Source organism: Drosophila suzukii, chromosome 2R (genome assembly GCF_043229965.1).
Source record: "Drosophila suzukii chromosome 2R, CBGP_Dsuzu_IsoJpt1.0, whole genome shotgun sequence".
Classification (NCBI taxonomy): Eukaryota; Metazoa; Arthropoda; class Insecta; order Diptera; family Drosophilidae; genus Drosophila; species Drosophila suzukii.
The window spans coordinates 9,224,366-9,237,495 of record NC_092081.1 but is presented as its reverse complement, the minus strand read 5'-3'; the positions used below and the strand labels follow the sequence as shown (position 1 = coordinate 9,237,495).

At 35.4% G+C, this 13,130-nt stretch overlaps 1 protein-coding gene across 4 annotated transcripts in view; it reads right to left on the bottom strand.

Annotated features, from left to right (window-relative positions):
* The window catches only part of LOC108010005 (G-protein coupled receptor dmsr-1), a 36,060-nt gene extending 23,810 nt beyond the window's left edge, over positions 1-12,250 (bottom strand). For 2 of the 4 annotated variants that reach the window (XM_017074793.4, XM_017074794.4), the window contains exon 1: positions 11,895-12,250. The gene's annotated coding sequence lies outside the window, so the exon portion shown is untranslated. Of the gene's footprint in view, positions 1-3,582; positions 3,741-11,894 lie in introns of those variants that run through there. The other 2 variants (XM_017074795.4, XM_070995124.1) reach the window with 2 other exon arrangements.
* Between the last annotated feature and the right edge of the window lie 880 nt (positions 12,251-13,130).

Here is a 13,130-nt window from a genome sequence, read left to right as displayed (position 1 = left end):
TGCAAAAAACTTTATCCTTTCTGCATAAATACTAAACATATTTTTAATTACATTCCATTAAGTAGCAATTTGAAAATTCTTTGTGTAGAGTGCTTATCATATTTCAAATTGTACTTTCTCTGCTGCCAACGTAAGCAAATATTTTTTTTTAATTTGTTAATATCTCCATGCATATGAAATTTCTTTTATTATTTCTGACAGGCACATTTCTGAGTGTCAGTTTGAATTCATTTTCATTGTGCATGACTTGCTGTTGAAATGAAGGTAGAGGGCAAAAGAATAAATATTACAAGCTTTTGCATAATTTGTATCTCTTACAGAAAAAAGCTTTAGGCATGAGAACATTAAACATAGGGAGAAATTAAATTTGTAGCTGCAATTTCGAGACCTTTTAAGGCATCAGGAAAACTCACAGATACTGCCAACGAAAAAGGGGATTTATTATTGAATTTTTTCCCATTTCTGTGTCCTTTATATTGTTTTTTTTTTATCTCAGCCACGAAATAGTCCATCATAAATCAAAGGCAGCTCCCCTTTTATTTTTATGGCGAGTCGCTAAAACAGCGGGATCCGACATCCTGGCGACACCTGTCAAAGAGCATGTTCGTCCTAGCTGGACACCAATTAATCATAAAGGTATATATATATGTATTGAAAGCGTTCATATATCTGGAAAAATGCGTCAGGGAGTGTCCATTCGATTTAACGGAAAATGTCCACAAGGAGCGTCCATTCAGCGTACACTTTGCATAATCTATTTGACGGCAATCAGGAAAATAGCTTTGCAGGTCATTCAAAAGCGGCTAGGGTTACTTGCGTAACCTGAGATCCGATATTTTTCAGAAATCTGTGTAGTTAACCATTGAAACCGAAAGCATTTGTTATACAACGCAATCGCTGGCGAACGCAGTTCGCTCGCTCGGTGAAAAATAAATCAGATAAATCAGATACGCCCATAACTGGGTCGACCCTCGGGACTTGACGCTTTTTGTTTCTGGCAAATGACAGCCAAGTTATGGTTCCGCTGAATTCAGATTTATGTTTGATTATATAAGCTCCTTGGTCTTGCCCGCAATCGCCTTTTACTTATGGCCAACTTAAGCATCTTTGTGGTAGAATTTCGCGCCAACGCTGCTCATCCCATCTATTCAATAAATTTAGTAGTGAGTTGAATCCTTTTTATGGGTGCTTTCAATTTCTATGCATTTGCTAATTAAAGTTTATTGGTCTAAGTTTATTGAGCGACTTTATTGCGCATTTACTATGTTATATAAAATCGAATTATATTTACTGCCTTAAAAAAATAGTTTCAAATAGTCGCATTCCACATAAACATACGAATTCTTTTGTTAGTTTTTAATCTTTATGGAAAAATCTACAAGGAAAATGTTTGGTGTGGAAAATCTATACTTACAAAGTGCCGTCGGCAACCAAATATGCCCAAAATTTGCATGCTAAGAGCAAAGAATAATTTTTTATTTTTCAAGAACTTTCTATTGTTGGTTTGAATCGAAAAATAAGCGATTTCTTTTTATTCGAAGTGTACATTATTTTAATTTTAGGACCAATGTCAATAGTTATAAAGGGCAAAGTATACATTCGGATGTGGAGTAAGTGCTTACAAACTTTTTTCAAACATTCAGTTGTGATGCTATTAGTCATTTTTACAATATCCTGTTCTTTGCGTTAGGATCTGTTTATGTTCGAAAAATATGTTGTAACTTCAGCAACACTTCATTTTTTACTGTTTGCCGAAGCCTGAATATAATCTACGCATTGTGTTGTTTGTGTAACATATATTTTTTATTTTTGAACTCACAATCTGTTTGATGGCATAACCGATTACTTTGCATGCAATCCGTCAAAAAACATCTTGGATAATGTAAAGTCATGATCAAATTAAAGGTGCTTTCAACGAGACGCCATAAATAACAAGGTTCTAAAGAAAGGCCAACTCGATGGATTAACAATTGCGTGCTGGGCGATGGTTGAAGCCCTCATCCTTGAAATATGGCGGGGATTTCGCTTACTCATCTAGTCCTCGTATTTTATTGCGCCTTAATTTGTGCAAAATAATACCCTGAACGGGGTAAAAATGAAAACTTGAATGCCTTTGGATTTAGCCAATGCGGCGTGCCAATAAGAAATTACTCTTTAAAGGACAGCTGGACTTAATCGTCGATGCAGCATTGTCTTTTGAAAATTATTAAAAGCAAAGACGATTACCCCTGCATAGGCTAATTAGGCATAATTAAATCAGAAAAGATAACGACCTTTGTGTTTATATTTTGTCTGCCAAGTTGGCAAAGCCTGGGGGAACATCATAACAGTTAGTTGATTAAATTGGTTTAATAATCACGTTGCCAAGAAGCCAGTCAAATATCAAGAGCAGCTGCGCTTTGCCTTCGGGCCAGGCTTTTCTTGCTATCGCCCAACCCAGGACGCATCCCGGGAAAATCAACAAAACGCATAACCCACTTTGTCAGTTCTCTGTGGAAAATTATGCAAACGATGCAAAGGCATCCCGAGGTCCTTGGCACCGTAAAAGTTGGCAACATTTCTGTTTGCAAGCCACCATCACCATCACCCCTATATCATCATCACGAAGTTCGACGGCACTTAACGCTTTGCGATGTTAATTTTGTTTCATTTCATTATGTTCAAGTGTTCACTTCGTGCGCTTTTCTGTGGCTTAATGGGGATTTCGCCAAGTCACCTTTAGAATCTGAAACGGTAGGTCTCTAAAAAAAATAATAGTAGCAAGTCTTTTGCAAAGCCAACATGTTCAACCACATTTCAGCCAGTGGCCTTAGTATCACTATCCACTTTCTTTCGGTATATCCCACCTATGTGGTAAGCTTAAAAGAGCCAGGTGAATACATAACTTTTCAATTTTGTCGAGAAAAAAATGAAAACAAACCCCAAAACCAACGGATTTTTCATGAGTTTTTCCCTGATCCTTGTACAAAATACTTCTTTAGTGCAAAATATTCTGATGAACACACAAGTGGGCTTGGAATATTATTTTTTCAATTGTGGCTTTTTCAGTACTTTAAATTCCCCTTTTATTTCATATTTTAAGCCATTATATCCACATTTCTTTACTCATGAAAATATTTATTTGAAGAGTTACTCGGAATGCAATAGACATATTTCACATTCCCGATGCAGTCAACATATTTGATATTTTTGAAATGCCAATTAAGAATTTTAACATTTGTTGAAAGGTTATTAAAATTTGTTCATATGGAAAATGCCCAATTAAACTTACCAAAAGGAACATGCAATTTGTATGGAAATTGTTAAAATTAAAATTCGGCTAGGCAAAAATATAGATCGTGCCAGAAATTCCACTGTAAATGATTGTGTGCTTCGGAATACAAGCAAAACGTCAATAAACTAAATTGGATGAGCATATTTATAAATTTGTTTACAATCGCTCTACGAAAATGTTGAAATTTTCGCTACGAATTAAGTTGAGCGTAAGGGGGCAACGGAATTTCTAATAGCTAGACCATTCAGCCATTGGGGCTGAAATAAAACTGAAATATATTTCTCAATTTTTGCTTTTATTTAACACACTTGTACAAGCAATCACTTGATATGCCAAAAGGCATATTTATTTATTTTGCATCCCATTTCCCTTGGGCTGTCAAAGCGCGGGGGCAGTATTTCAATCACTTAAAAATCATCCAGCCAGATCGCCAATAGATAGTTAGTTTTCGCCCTTTCGGACAGAGCTGAATTTTCTACCACACGCGATGAGAGCCAAATCCAAACTGACGGGAAAATTTGTATTTTTTGAAAAAAACAACAGCACATTTTAAACCATCTCGTGGCACGTGCTGGGGAAAAAGTTTGTCGATTTGTGTTCTGGGGAATAATAAATCGACGAGTGGCAACTTTTACACGAAACACATTATGGTCCATTTTGGCAGAGCTCTTGAATTTCTTTAATTAATTGTTCAAGATAAAATTTATGTTAATTTACAATGACTTTGACCAAAGTTCAAGACAACACTTTGTCAGAGGGTATAATTAGACCGAAGGTAATAAGTTCTTTATTCTTTGACCTCTACTTTCTGCCGACTTGGGCTATAAATAAAAACACCTACAAATGCTTGCAATTATTTGTAGTTTACAAAGGACATCTTTTTTCAGTTCAGTTCATCAAACTAATGGATTTCAATTAACCTGGCAAGTCTTAAAATGTTTCATTAGTAATGAGGCTTCTCCTAGCAACAGTCAGTGTCAGTTTTCTTTTATTTTAACTCTATGATAGCACACACAAAGAAATCATTGGTTAAACTAATAAAAAATAGTATTTATTATAATAAATACATAAAAACGTCACATTTATTTATTTATAAACTAGTTTTGAGACATCATATTTATTATTTCACTGTTTATTATTAAACCAAGTAAAAATAGTCCGGTTTTTCTTGTCATAATAACCCTCGTTCCATTTGAGCGATTCAATTTTTGTTGTGTAATGGTGGTCTTAACGCAGTTCTAAGAATTTCATGTGGAATCTGATTGCATATTTAAAAAACTTTTAATTATTATATGTCCCGGATCAACAGCGAACCTTTTTTTCAGCTTTTTTTCCGACGTAAGCAGCTTTTAAAGATTAAATCGATGCAACGTTTGAATATAGTTAAAGTGTAGTCAACCGATTTCAAAAAGGCAATCTATACGCATGCCAGAAATAACGAATAAAAACTCTCTAGCTATAGAAATGGAATTCAATATTTTATCCTGCACGTTTTTAGCCAACTGTAAGCTCTGTAAATGCACGTTCAAAACCGGTTCGCAGGAGCAACACAACCTTCCATTAAAGGTCGAACAAAGCCGTAGAGAGTCGTCATGAATTTAACAAATATCATATTTACTTATCTCGATGCAAACAACTAGCTGTCAATGGGTTTTTTGGGGCGTTACATAGGGTTATAAACATGAAAACCCAGCGAAATGGACCACCCCCTCATAGAGTAATTAAAGATAAAAGCTCCTAGGGCAGCAAATAACAAAATAAACAGCCACATGGTTAAGGGCTGGTTTAACATCTGACCAAAATATACTTTTGGTCAGCACTTATGCGAACTGCTGACCAATTTGTTCTCACCTTTCGCCTATAAAAACAAAACCAAGGATTAACATGGCTTTCAGCATCGACGCCATTATGGAATCGTTTGGAAATTGAGGTCATGAAAACACACAATAAGGTAGGTGCCCATCTATTTACATTTTATATCAATCTATCCTGTCTAACCTGTCCTACTTCCATTTCCCTAAGCTTTACCATACTTTACCGCTGAATAAAAGATGCAAATCCTTAAGTACGGATGATTGAAAAACAATACGCATTACGACAGGCAGCTTATCTGTGGCTGAAACCGTTTGACTTTTGAAGCGAAATTGTTGGAACAAATCTTGGACATACGTTCCAAAAAAAAATATTTTCTACACTTTTATATTAGATGGGAGTGTAGTAAATATACAAAATATGTACATTCTAGCACTAAGTACTTCAACAGAATAATTCAGAACAATTATGAACTTTTAATAGCTACACAAATTGCAAACTTTTTAAAGCCAATTAGAAAAGGTATCCTTAATACAAGAAAATATTTTCCAATGTAGAAAAATGTTTCTATTAAAATAGGAATTTCTTTTATACAACAAATTCAGTGTGTTGCTGGCACTTTCATATAATTGTAAATCTTTTCGTGCCACAAAGCGCAACAAGCACTTGCCAACGCTTTACATTGTCGGTTAGAATTTTGCAAATTTGTGCATGAACTCTGGCCATTTATCTTCATTGTAAACTCCCCCTGAATCCTGCAAAATGGTTCCTTTCAATTAGAACAGGAGTCGTGGAAAGTCTAGTGGGTGCCTGGACCCGAAGAAACGTGCACTTTACACACTCACATAAATCAAACTGACTCTACAAAATGGATCCTGGCAGCCGACGAAAGCACATCTTTCCTGGAAACGTGGCAACCAAGCTCCGTTTGAGGTTCGTTAGGTGGCTAGACAAACGACTTGTTGGCCGGAACACGCTTAACAAATGGTGAAATTGAACGGCCATTGTTTCAATCCAAAAGTTAGTTGAATCAAGAAAAGTTTTACACAAAAAGAACAAACTTTTTAACTTTTCTAAAAAAGAAAAAAAATGCGTAAAAATTCCAAAAGCACAAGTCTCTTACATAACAAATGTATCTTTGCAAATGAAAGCTTAAATGACAAAAAAACATGTTTGTTAAGTGGCTTTACGTAATTTGCATTAAATCCCTATAATGTATAAAGCACTCATAAGTTATGAGTCATAACATAATAATAATATTCCGCTTAAATCATCTGGTTAATATGAAAATTACAATTATTATCAACTACAAGTGAAAAACATCTTATTTAAGGGAACGCACAAGGTCGGCTTTTACCAGTCTAAGCCCTTTCCCAAATATTTTCACTTTGCTGTCCTTGTTTGTATCCTTTCAGCTTAAAATTTCAAATTTCCGTCACGTCGTCTTTAATGCCACGAAACATATCGCGCACAGGGTCGTAAAAAGAGGCAGCAAATGCCTGGCTCAAATGAAGTGATGCAAACTATGAACTCGGGCGTTGGAATTATGGAAAAGTAGCTGGTCTGGGATGGCCTGACCCAAGTGAACCTCTTTGTTTGGCCAAGTTTTGAGTAATGCCACGATGACAAGCATTCAATGTGATTTGGGTCTTGAAAACTTTTAACGCTCACACTGCGTATACGCAATGGAAAACGACAAATGGCATTGGCCCTAATTCGAGGGCTCTGCCAACCAATCGAAGTGGTATAAAGTGATGCTCCAAGCCGAAAAGTCAATTCAGTCAGTGGAGAAAAACCGGAATATTGACGTAGGAGAAATGGTAGTCAATTTAGTCCCCGTTTTTTTTTTCTTTATCATTACATATTTTTGCTGAGTAATGGTCATTTGGTAATGTCCTTTTTATGTGGGCAACCAAATACTTGACTTTCAATACTCCCACTTAAAATAGAAGTGGCCATTTGAGAGGGGCGGTTTGGCAGGAGAGATCCTTTGGACATAAAATACAATTATCAATGCCCGCTGGCCCCATTAGACAATTTATATTCAAACTTCAGACGGCTAGACGTTCAATGCTAATGAATGCCAGCACGCACCAATAAAACAGCGAAAATTCATTGGTAAAAAACAGAAACAATTGAATAGAGTGAGAACGGCAAGAACAACAAATAAACGCGTTATAAAGTTCAAACGTTGCCCCACCTGAGACCCTTTGCCAAAAGGTGAGCATCTAAAATGGACAATAAATAAAATTGCTCCTCTGAAATTGGGTGCCAAAGCAAACCACTTTTATGTTTAAATATTCAAACGGTACGTCGAGGGGTATATCAATTTCAAGGAATCAATTAACCAAATGGGGGGTAAGAAAATGGTAAGCAAATTTCTTGCAGTCAAATTACCTGTGTCAAAAAGGGGGTTTCCATCGGATAAAAGGGCAAAAAGACATAATTTTTTAAATGCAACAAATTTAATTTTATATAATAACAGTGTGACCAATTTTTATAAGAAATCATGGTTTTAGTGTGGCCGATCTTATTATTAATGCAAGATAACATAAGGGCAGATGACGTTTTCGAGTTTCTCAAATTTGATTGTTGGACAGAATGTAGTAGGTCTTCGAATAATTCTATTCAAAAATATCATTAATTCCCCAAAAAAGCAGTTCAGTATTGATAATAATAACTGATAAATATATATAATAACAGTGTGACCAATTTTTTCGACAAAAATATAACGTTATTAGTGTAGCCATTCATTTTTTATTGCAGGATAAACAAATTTCTACATATGTGCTTGCAAAGCCGAAGGTACTAAGTCTTCGAATAATCTCTTTTAGAAAAAAAATTAATTTCTTGTATGCTTTTTTATTTATTCTTGCCTCAGGTAAATTGGCTAGCAAAGTGGGGTCCAACAATGCCAAATCTTTCGACATATCCATAAATTAACCTTCAACCTTAAAGCATTCCCCGAAAAAGCAAAAAGTCAGAGAAGAGCAGTGGACTATAGAGAGAAAAATACCGAGGAAAAGCGCCACGCGTTGGACAGGCCCAAAGGAAACCACGGCGAAATCTCGAGAGATACACTACTATGTGCTCGTATTGTTTTTGGGGACGCCGAGTGGGAGTATTGGATTGGTGGGTGGGGTGGTTAATGGGTGGCTGGTTGTTATATGTAGGGTGGGTGGGGGCTCTTATGTACACAGACATCTGCGAAAACCTCGAAAATTGTTTATTGTTTACACTTTGCACTCAGCGCCTTGTTGAAAAGCATCCAGTCGTATCAAAAATGCGGGAATGGAAAAAGATGCTAAGTGTTTTTCAGAAGAGCAAACAAGTTATTTATTTAACCGGTACCGGAAAAACATTCGCAATTCACACGGAAAACAGTTTTAAATTGAAGCAATTAGTGACACTGTAGCATAAAGTTGATGATTTGGTACGACAAATTATATTAAAAATCATTTCGGAGGACCCAATACCAAAAATAAAATAGTGGCTGATTCGATATCATCCTTCTCAAACAACAGTGTGCGATTCAAAGAAAAATCGCTTCATTCCACTCAAAGGCATCATCAAGAGGATTGATTACACACAAGCTAAGATACAAAATAGAAGGCGAGATAACAAAAAACAAGTTAAAGCACTTACTGAAACCTTAATGTGAAACCCTTGTTTTGATTTGTTCAATGGATGTAATGAAATACAAATAAATTCTTCCATGTAGTTCTATAAAACATATTCTATTCTAATTCAGTATTATTTGAAAATGCGAAATAAAGGCTTATTATTTTTCTGCTACAGTTTGAGTCAGAAGTTCTTAACTTGAATTTCTTACTCTGCCAATATTTAAAAATCTACAAAATATATCGAAAAAACTTTACTTTGCAGTCGACCTTTAACCACAAATACTGGAAAAAATGCCAATAGAAAACATTTAATTGGTTGAAAAAAGGGTTTGATTGCTCAGAAAGATTTCATGTATATTTTTGCTACCAATTCTTTTTAAAATGATTACACGTATCTGGTTCGCAGCGAAAAAAATTGTTTTTATAATCCTGGTGTGCCGAATATTTTGGATGAAATATTGCAGACAAAAAACCAAGCCCCCTGATTTAACTCTTTATAAATATGACTATGTATGTATATGAATATGCAATAATTCTAAGGAGTATTAATAAATGGAGAAAATGTAGAACTTCCTTTGTGTGTTAGGATTTTTATAACCCAGTAAGCCGAAAAAACCAAGACCTCTGATTCTTTCTTAAACAAATATAGCTATATGAATATAAAATAATTCCTAGGAGTATAAATAAAAGAAAATGTTGAATTTCCTTTATGTATTATTTTTTTTTCTGTTTCAGTGCTAGTAAAAAGGGTTTATACAAAGCTAGGATTACTTATGTAAATACCTGTCAAGCCATTTCCTAATAATTGTGAATGTCAATTTTTCCCAGCCCTAAAACGGATTACGCCCTGCTCCTTTTTTTCCGAAGCACAAACAAGTGTTTTTAAACCCGAAATTTATTTAAGCCAAAAAACCAAACCCTCTAGCTCTTCTCTACATAAATATAAATATAAATATATGAATGGACAATAATTCTTAGAAGTATTAATTAAAGAAAATGTTGAACTTCATTTGTGTATTAAGATTTTTTCTGTTTCAATGCTATTATAAAGGGATTATTTTAAGCCTACGTAATTACATGTCAAACCATTTCCTAATATTTATAAATGCCCATATTTAACCTGCCAAAAACTGATTACTCACTGCTGTCAATTCACCAGTAGTTCAGTAAAGTTAAATGACACAGCAGGAAGCCGCCTAATGAGACAAATCCCTTCGATGTCCATTGTCCCGATGACGGAAACCAATCACCGAACCTAGCCAAAAACTTGAAGTCCTTCTGGGATGGCTAATTAACTCCTAGCTACTGCCATCATAAATTGTCTCCACTGTCTGATGGCTTAATGGCCAAATTTAAGGCACATAAATTGGGATTTATTTGCTGGGTGAAAATACCCTGTTTGGGGTAGGATCTTTATGTAAGTACAAGCGTCATGCAAGCATTATTATTATTTAATTTAGACTTTGGCCTTGGTAATTCGAGATAATGAAGTCCGTAGATGGACAGCAGAAGCAGTTTCCTGTCCAGCCTCGAATTTTATGCAATATTAAAATGCCACATGGCGTGCCGCAAGGCTCGACTTATTAAAAACCCTCCAGCAGCGATGTCACCTCATGCTGATGTTCCTGGGGATATAGGATATGGAATTGGGATGCTGACGCCATTGTGTGTAAGCTAAAAAACAGTCCCACTTTCCATTTCCAAATTGTCTGTGTTTTTTTTTTTTTCGAGAATTTTTTCATCTACGTTTAATTTATTCTTTTATGTTCGGAGCGTGTTACTTTGATGTGCCCACAATGAAGGCGCCACAAACTCGCAATAAATTCAACTTAAGCATTCCACAAGCAACAGCCACACCGAATTGTGATCCATGTATCCTCTGCCGAGTGCGGTTTAGCTTTTTGGGTGGGTTTGGCGATGGGCGAAGGCATCAATTTCCTATTGTGGTTGGATTTCCGCCTGCAGATTGATATTTCGTGTTCGCTTGAATTGCCATTTGGTCCAAAGCGTGGTCAAGTATACACGTCCATAACAACAGCGAAGGCATCAAACATCCACCCCCCCCCAAAGACTCCCTAAATTATGCATATGATCAATTAAATACAGAACATTTAACAGCCAGGCATTCAAAGGCGGAATTTGTGGTTCGGCACCAGTTGGAACATTTTGGGTATCCGTGTTCACAAATAGTTTGCCTCCATTAAGTAACAAATTGTTGGGCACGTACACCCATAACTTTTTATTCCTTTTATCATCCAAAAGTGATGACAGAAATGAACCTAATTAAATTGGCATACCCTTGTGAATTCCAAAAAGGGTTCGGATTATTATTTTTACTTAAAAACCAAATGAAACCTTTGTCAAATTAACAGCAAACTTTAACATTCACAAACTTTGATATTACTCAATGCCCTTTGTATACTTAAAGTTGTATTTCACTTTAAGCAATCGTTAACAAAAGGATTCAGGAAATATGATCCTATAAATGTGTAAACTTTCCATTCGACCTTCCACTTTTTATGGAGCTTATATTAACAAAGTAAAAATACCTCCAAAAATAGGTATTAGCATGTCTTAAAAACTTGGTTGTAATCTGAAGTATTCCCTTCTGACCGAATATTATTTTTTTTTTTAGTATCTTTCTTTTTTAAGCCCCATTACAGCACCATTACTCTTTCGCCTTCCTGAAATTGTGTCTCATATTTAATTTGAAGGGTCAAAATTAAACCAATTTGACATTGAAATGAACCCTTTGTGCACTGGCCAGAAAAAATTCGAAACAAAAAGTTACAAGAAGCCAATTACGTTCATATTTGATAATTGGGTGGAGCACAATTAAATGCGCCGACAAATTGATTAAATAAATAATAATAATGCTGATTCCCAGAAAGAAGGTATTGAACATCAAACAGTTATTAATTATCAGGTATTCTTTTATGTATATTGCCAATTAAAATATTTGTTTGCATTTTCTCGCGGTTTTTCAATGAGTAAATAAAAAGTGTAATTTTTTCTGGGCTTGCATAAGTCGACATAAAGAATATTTTTCATTATTTGGCGAGTTTTCAATTAGCAAAAAAGTTGTCGTTATGTTGGCTTTATTTCTTTTGTCTTTTTCGAGTCAATTAATACAAATGATTTTTAAATTTTGTGATAATTGAACATTCATTTTATGGCGCACTCACATTTGCGTTTTAAATTCTTTGTTAGTTTTTATTGTTTGGAACTTGTGTGTTTACATTTTAGTTGGTAAATAAACACCGGTATGTTTTGATAAACAAATATTTGGAATGAAGTTTTTCAAAATTTTTTTTTTGTTTTAAAATTTGTTTGTTAATTTTTCACAAAACCGGTTTAGTTGATCCGCCTTTTGATCCTTTCACGCGCTCTGTTTTTTTCCGACTGCGAGTGAATTGCCGACGGACGAGGTTGATTTGGCGCCAAAGTGTTCGGCATTTCGAATTTCCCCTCCCTTCCAGCTTCCAGTTTTCGAAGTACTTTCGCACTGGAACTGGAAAGCTTTCTAGCCGGCAAACGGCGCCTGCGCTCGCTATAGGAAATGGTAAACAAAGACCAGCTGTTCGGAGATAATATATATATTAATTTTCATTGAGGATGGATAATACTATACAGGGTGGGAGTGGGGATAACTCTGGGCACGGGGATGAGTGATGCGATTAGAGTGAGCTCTAATAAATATCGATGATTTGTGAAATTTTCTGAAAAGAAAAACACAGTACTTTATTGAAAGTCAGTGAAGCAAGGCGTATATCTTCTTACATATATGGAATTAAATTGAAGGGGGGTGGTACTTCTGGGTGAAGGCTCGGTAAACGAGGCCCAAGGCCACGCCTTTTACTTGTCACTCCGGCTGAGAGTTCTCACAGCTGTCATCTAGATTCCCATCCACTTGACATATTCAATGTTTTCCATTGTTTATTTTTTTGGTTTATATATTTACTCACAGCATTTAATTTCCTTTGACACCGCATTACTTTAGCCCTTCGACACCAGGCGTTACAAGGCGTTACGCTTTGAACAGCTTTTGGCTGGGCCCACTGTGTCTGTCTGCATTGAATCGGAAACAGTAATGGCAATCTCATTGTCCTGGACACCTCAATTTATTCGGCTTCGATGGAACCCATCCGTTTAACAAGTGGGTGGCTATGTTCCAAGTAAACAAACATTATCAAAGATTTTATTAAAAAAAGATATTTAAATTTAGGTATCAACTTGAAACTTTCAAGTAATCAAAAACTATTAAAGATTGTAGTTGAATAAAAAAGTAATACAATTCCAAAAATGTTACATAGTATATATAGTATATAGTACATAGTGAAAAACTGGCTAAAAAAACGGGAAAATAAATAAATAATTGGCATACAAAATAAACAAAAAATGTATATTTGAGAGATTACAAC